This window comes from Chiloscyllium plagiosum, chromosome 40 (assembly GCF_004010195.1).
Source record: "Chiloscyllium plagiosum isolate BGI_BamShark_2017 chromosome 40, ASM401019v2, whole genome shotgun sequence".
Classification (NCBI taxonomy): domain Eukaryota; kingdom Metazoa; phylum Chordata; class Chondrichthyes; order Orectolobiformes; family Hemiscylliidae; genus Chiloscyllium; species Chiloscyllium plagiosum.
Window position 1 is genome coordinate 4315199 of NC_057749.1, and position 7514 is coordinate 4322712.

A 7514-nucleotide genomic window follows, 5' to 3' on the forward strand; every position below is an offset into this window, starting at 1 on the left:
ACTCGGAGGAAGGTCAGCAGATGACACATATTCAAGTTAAATGTTAAAGGAAGTTGAGAAATGATGAGCTGAAATTTGTATGTGCATTGTGGTATGATGCACATCCTGAAAGGGTGATTATAGCAGATACAAAAGTAACTTTCATAAGGGAACTAGATGACTATTTGAAGGTTCAAATTTTTAGTTTGACCATTGTGGCGCAGACAGCCTCACACAAGGAAGCTCACACCTTCAATACACTATCTGGGCCAACATGACACCAATTGCTAAAGTTCACTTGAGAATGTAACTTTTGAAAAGGTTCTGTGATTTACATATGAAAGAACAGAAACCAACATGGTCATTCTAACAGATGAGACACTTAACAAACAATCCAGGTCTTTTTCAATGTATAATTTCAGTTACATCACACTGTAAACTTTTGCTATAAATTCTGTGTCCTACAATGTTATTCTCCACAACCACCTGATGAAGGAGCAGCGCTCAGAAAGCTAGTGCTTCCAAATAAACCTATTGGACAGTAGCCTGGTGTTGTGTGATTCTTAACTCAAATTTTTCGGATTGTGAAGAAAGAATGTGGGAATTGAGACGGGTTAGAAAGTTCTTTGGAAAGCTCGGTATATGCATTGACCTCAGCTTGTACTTTACCACTTTAGGAAGTATATTCATGAGCTTAAGGAAGACAGTCACATCCTTTGTCTTGGTTACTCAGCAATAAAGACCAGATACTCGACTGCAAAAATAGCACTATTGTCCAGCTTGTGATGAACACCATGGATCGGGTGAGGCGACAAGCTGCAAAATGGTTCATTTGAGGTCGACACCTGACAGTCTACTTCCAGGTGAGTGTGAGACAGACTTCTGTGGAATTGTCCAAGAAATAAAACCAAAGGGGGGTGTCCAGATCTAGAGACCACCAATATCATGAATCCATTAGTAACTTCTAGAGAAACAGCTTCACTCAGGAAATGTGTAGCTTGTTACTCTGAAGAACAGTTCAGGCCAATAGCACAGCAGCATGTAGAAGGAAGCTTGATGCACACACAAGGCAGAAAGATAAACAACATTATTCTGATGGAATGAGATAATGCAAAGTCAGAGGAGATTCATGTGAACCATAAACATTGGGACTACTGGCTTCTTTCTGTGCTGAGACTCAGACTTGTTGGGCCGAAGGGCCTGTTTCCACACTAGGGACTCTATGATTCTATGAAACCTGCAACAGATGGTGAGATCGATGCATTGGGGTAGCTGAATGGCTTTCTCCACTTCTATTTTTGTAATATAAAGTCCCAAGATGTGACCATTGAGAGTGAGTTAAAACTTTTGAACAATGTGGTTCCCATTTAATTTCAATATGTGCATGTATCAGCTTTCTGATTGCATCCTGGATGCACAGAACCTTTCCACCTTATCTTTATTCTAAGTAAACTAACTATTTGCAAACATTTCCGACAGGCTTGAGGAAGTGGAGTTTTAATTCATAATGGAAGAGTCAAGTCAGTGAAGTTTAAATATGACACGGTAAATCAAACTTGTTTTCTACATCTTTTAAAGTCTTTCAGTTATTTCCAGTAGAAGAATGTTCAGGGTGCATTAAAAATTATGCACATAATCCACTGTACAAAGAGTAAGTCTAACAACTTTCACACTATCATTAAATTGCTGATTATATTAATGTTCTGGGTACTCAACCTCAGCTGGATTTTTTAAAAAAAGACACTATTTAACACAATTGACAGCACCTTGTAAATATTCACAGATATTACCAAATGATGCAGTTACCAACCTGAATTCAGAAATGTTGCAAATTTCAAGGCTGGAAACCAGATGAAAACCGAAAGAACTGCGGGTGCTTTAAACCAGAAGCAAAAACAGGAATTGCTGGAAAAGCTTAGCACGTCTGGCAGCATCAGTGGAGAGAAATCAGAGTTAATGTTTCAGGTCCAGTGATCCTTCCTCAGAACTCTGATTTCTCCCCACAGATGCTGCCAGACCTGCTGAGCTTTTCCAGCAATTTCTGATTTTGTTTCCAAGGCTAGAAACCAGGATCTGTTTCTTGTCATAGGTATCATGGATCAAATGACATCATCTTTTGTATTAAATTCCTATGTTTCTATATCTCTGAAACCATAATATTCACATGTATGTATGCATGTCTCTGTGCCTGTGCATGTGTGTATGTGTGCAAGAACATGTGTCAGAAGGTATATGTGTGTGTGTGAACATGCATGTGAGAGAGAGAGGGAGACTGTGTGCATGAGAATATGTGGGAGCGATGCATAAGTGTGTGAGTGAGTGTGAAAGTGAGTGAGAGCATGTGCGTGTGAATGTATGTCTGTGTGTGTCTACATGTAAGAGCGTGAGAACATATCTGTGTGTGAGCATGTGCGACAGTGATTGTGTTTGTGTGTGAGAACATATCTGTGCATGTGTGCATATGTGTGAACATGTGTCTGTGTATGAATGTGTGTGAGAGCATAAGAGTGTGAGACTGTGTGACAGCATGTGTGTGTGTGAATGTGTGTCTGAATTTGTGTGTGTGTGACAGAAAGTGTGCGTGAGATTGTGTGAGAGGATTTGTATGCGTGTGAATGTGTGTCTGTGTATATGAATGTATGTGAGAGCTGTGTGTGTAAGAGAGAGAGAGAGAAGCAGTATGTATGTGTGTGTGAGAGAGCCTATGTGTCTGACTGGATGTAAAGTTTGCAAGTGTATATTTTCTTCCACTGTCCTGGCCAATATCAATTCCTCAGCCAACATCTTGTCTGGTAATTATTACAATTACAGTTTGTAGGATATTGCTGTATATAAATTGTTGTTCTGTTTCCTACATTGCAGTATAGGAATAGGTGTAAAGCTTTGGCTCTGAAGCACTTTGCAAAGTCCTGAGTTGGTGAAAGGTGCTATGAAAATGCCTTATGTAAAAGTGCACCCTCTCTGCCCTCTTTTGTTACCTCCATAAAAAACAACCCAGAAAATGCCACAATGAACCAGGTTAAATGGAAATGCATGTTTCATGTGGTAGATGGGGTGCCAACCAAGTGAACAGCCTTGTCTTTTGATGCAGTTGAGTGTTAGAGCTATACTTGTGTCCCTGTCTCCACATCAGGAGCTCTGGGTTCAAATCTTACTTGAGGACTTGATGGCGTGGGAGCGGGTTTTCATAAAGTGACCCAACAGATTGTTTATCAACCTGTGAATTCTGTGGGTAAAGACGATGATAGACAGTAAGTGAGGGTCTTATGCAGTCAGAATCATGTGGTAACTGTAGCACAACAGGCTTCCCATGTTCAAAAGACTCTGCATGTTGATTCTGTGTAAGCGTGTGTGAGAATATGCGTGTGAGTCATAGAGTCACACAGGGTGGAAGTAGACCCTCTGGTCCAACTCATCCACACCAACCAAACATCCCAATCTGAAATAATCCCATTTGCCAGCACTTGTCTCATATCCCTCTAAACCCTTCCTAATCATACAACCATCCAGATGCCTTTTAAATGTTGTAATTGTACCAGCCACCATCACTTCCTTTTGCAGCTCATTCCATACACGCACCACCCTCTGTGTGAAAAGGTTATCCCTTAGGTCCCTTTAAATCTTTCCCCTCTCACCTTAAGCTTATGCCCTCTTGTTTTGGACTCCCCAATCCTGGGGAAAATACCCTGGCTACTCACCCTATGCATTATTTTCATGATTTTATAAACCTCTGTAAAGTCACCCCTCAGCCTCTGACACTCCAGGGGAAATAACCCCAGCTTATTCAGCCTCTCCCTCAAACATTCCAACCCGGGAAAAATCCTTGTAAATCATTTTTTATCCCTTTCAAGTTTAACCACATCCTTCCTTTAGTAGGGAGACTAGAATTGAATGCAATATTCTAAAAGTGGCCTAACCAATGTCCTGCACAGCTGCAACATGACCTCTCGACTCCTATACTCAATGCACTGACCAATAAAGTCAAGTGTGGCAAACACCTTCTTCACTGCCCTGTTTACCTGTGACTACACTTTCAAGGAACTATGCATCTGCACCCCTAGGCCTTTGTTCGGCAACACTCCACAAGGTCCTATCAGTGTTGCCCTGGTTTGCCTTACCAAAATGCAAAACTTGGCACATATCTAAATTAAACCCCAACTCCTCAGCCCATTAGACTACCTGATCCAGGTCCCATTGTACTCTGGATAACCTTCTTCACTACACATCGAGTTTCGGTATCATCTGCAAACTCACTAAGTTGTGTGTCTGTGTGTGTATTGTATGTGTGTGTATATTTCTATGTATGTACATGAAAGTGTGTATATGCTTGTGCATGTGTGTGTGTGCATGTGTGTCTATATTTGTGTGTTGTATGTGTGTGCATGTGTGTGTATGTTTGTATGTGTGTGTGTCCAGGCAAGTATTCCAACACTGCCATCCAGTGCCTTGTTGATTATTAACATACATTATTTGCACGATTGTACATCCTTTAGCTTTCTGGGAATTTTATGGCAAGATCTCAGAATGGACACCCTTCTTTTCAGCTCTTAATTCAACCTGGCGGTCATTATCTCCATCCAGTTTTCTCTGCTTTCCCTTGTGCTGGTTAATTTGTCTTCCTCTTTCTTCACTTTAACTCCCCTCAGTCTGGATTAACAATGTTCTCACCTGTTCCCCTTCAATTCAAATGGGAATTCAATGGCCCCCCTCAACCATTCCCCACTCCACATAGGTTGGCACTCTCGGTTTAATGCCTGAGGGCTGGCACCAGCATCTGACATGGGGTATCAATGATCCAGCTAGGCCCTTCCTGCCTTCCTGTGTAGGGATATAGCTGAAGACCAGTCTATCAAGAGCTCCCTTATCACAACAATGCCCCATAAAGCTTCTGGCATTTAATAAATTTATAAAGTGGGTGAAAGGCAACTTTCTTTACCCAGTCATTCTCCTTTCACTGTGGTCATGCTCTACCCTGAAGCCATTGACCATTCAGCTTGGAAACCTCACCAACTGCCTGCCATCAGACACGGAACTGGTCCCCATGTTAACCCAGTGAATGAAATTCCCAACCAGGATAGCTTCCATCCTGGGAGTGGAGTTAGGACAGAAGTAATCCTGGTTCTTGCCTCATCGAAATATGGAAAATGGAAGCAGGAGTTGGCCTACTCCACCATTCAACTCGCTCATGGCTGATCATCCAACTCAAAACCCTGTACCCACAATGACATGAGATGTTCTCCCCCAAAGTCAAAATTCAGCAGGCAAATCTTTCTTCCCCTCAAGTCTTTTGGATGTGGTTATCCTTGCATTTGGTTTGAAATGGTGGTGGATCGAGTGCACCCAGTGAAGATTCAGCCCGAAGATATTCTTCAACCGATACAACAATGAAGTCATTTTGGTCCCATTTAATCAACCAGCCAGGTGTCTCCTGATGTCAAAGCACCACTTGATACAACTCTTCCTCTGCCAAATTCAAGAATATTGCATTAAAAATACATTTGTCAAGAAATATATCAAAATGCATGAGCATGAGAAATGGGAGCTGGAGGTTCGCATTTGATCCCTTGAGCCTGCTCTCGACTTGGGTGATATCCCCCACTGCACTTTCTCACATTATCCCCATATCCCTGAATTTCTTGGTATCCAAATCTCTATCAGTCTAAGTATTCCTGTTGCAAGGAGTACACAGCTCACTCATGTTAAACAGCAATGGCTGTGCCAATACGATAATTTGATTTTGTGAGTTCTTGGGATTTTTCGAAACTGCCTGAGCTTAGTTGGCCCAGTTCTTGATAGAACATAAGAACATAAGAAATTAGAGCAGGAGTTGGCCATCTGGTTGATCTTTTCCATGGACTCAGCTCCACTTACCTGCCCACTCACCATAATCCTTAATTCCTTTACTGTTCAAAAATCCACCTTTGCCTTAAAAACATTCAATGAGGTGACCTCAACTGCTTCTGGGCAGGGAATTCCAGAGATTCACAACCTTTTGGTAAAAGAAGTTCCTCCTTAACTCAGTCCTAAATCTGCTCACCTCATTTTGAAGCCATGCCCCCTAGATCTAGTTTCACTCACCAGTGGAAACAACCTCCACCCAGTGAACCCCCTCTACATCCCCTCCAATGCCAGTACACTCTTTCTCAAGTAAGGAGACCAAAATTGCACGCAGTACTCCAGGTGTGGCCTCACCAACACCCTACGCAGCTGCAGCATAATCTCTCTATATTTAAACTCTATCCCTCTCGCAATGAAGGATAATATTCAATTTGCCTTCTTAATTACCTGCTGCACCTGAAAAGCAATTTTGTTTGTGATTCATGCGCAAGGACACCCAGGCCCCTCTGCACAGCAACATGTTGCAATTTTTCACCATTTAAATAATTATCCATTTTGCTGCTCTTCTTACCAAAATGAATGACCTCACATTTATCAACATAGTGCTCCATCTGCCAGACTCTTGCCCACTCACTTAATCTATCTGTGTTCCTCTGCAGCCTTTCAGTGTCCTCTGCAGACCTTGCTGTCCCACTCATCTTAGTTGAAACTTTATTGCTGGAACAGCACAGCAGGTCAGGCAGCATCCAGGGAACAGGAGATTCGACGTTTCGGGCACAGGCCCTTCTTCAGGAATGAGCAGAGAGTGTTCTTCAGAATGTGGCTGAAGAGCTTCTGTGCAGAGGAGATGACCTGGGGTGTGCAGTGAGAGAGGGACTCACTGAAATCTTTGTAGAGAGAGGCAGATCTCCAGCATCTGCAGACCTCACTTTCTCCTCGAAGATTTCAACCTACTGCGAATCCTCTTACAAGGATGCCTTCCTTGAAGAAGCTCTCTGCCTCTCTCTACAAAGATTTCAGTGAGTCCCTCTCTCACTGCCCACCCCAGGTCATCTCCTCTGCACAGAAGCTCTTCAGCCACATTCTGAAGAACACTCTCTGCTCATTCCTGAAGAAGGGCCTGTGCCCGAAACGTCGAATCTCCTGTTCCCTGGATGCTGCCTGACCTGCTGTGCTGTTCCAGCAATAAAGTTTCAACTTTGATCTCCAGCATCTGCAGACCTCACTTTCTCCACTCATCTTAGTGTCATCTGTGAACTTTGACACACTTTCATCAGCTGCCCGACCTGCAGAGTATTCTTGGCTCACATTGATTTTCATTTCATTTCTTGAGGGTTCAAAGTGAATCCTTGCCTTGCAATTGCTCCCAGAATCAATTGTAAAATGGTCTAAACCAAGAGTCTTGAACTTATCTTCATGACTATATGAGACATTAAAATGTGAGAGCAAGTTACTGCAGATGCTGAAATCTGTATAGAAAACAAAAAAAAAATGATGGAAATGACAGCGGGTCAGGCAGCATGCGTGGAGAGAGAGCAAGGTGGGCGGCAAGGTGGCACAGTGGTTAACACTGTTGCCTCACAGCGCCTGAGACCCGGATTCAATTCCCGCCTCAGGCGACTGACTGTGTGGAGTTTGCACGTTCTCCCCGTGTCTGCGTGGGTTTCCTCCGGGTGCTCCGGTTTCCTCCCACAGTC

General features: G+C 42.9%; 1 long non-coding RNA gene across 1 annotated transcript in view; it reads left to right on the forward strand.

Moving 5' to 3' along the window:
• The first annotated feature begins 758 nt into the window (after positions 1 to 758).
• Positions 759 to 7514, forward strand: part of LOC122542648 — an 89735-nt gene continuing 82979 nt past the window's right edge. Inside the window, exon 1 of the long non-coding RNA XR_006309842.1 lies at positions 759 to 842. This is a non-coding gene — a long non-coding RNA (uncharacterized LOC122542648). The remainder of the gene's footprint in view (positions 843 to 7514) is intronic.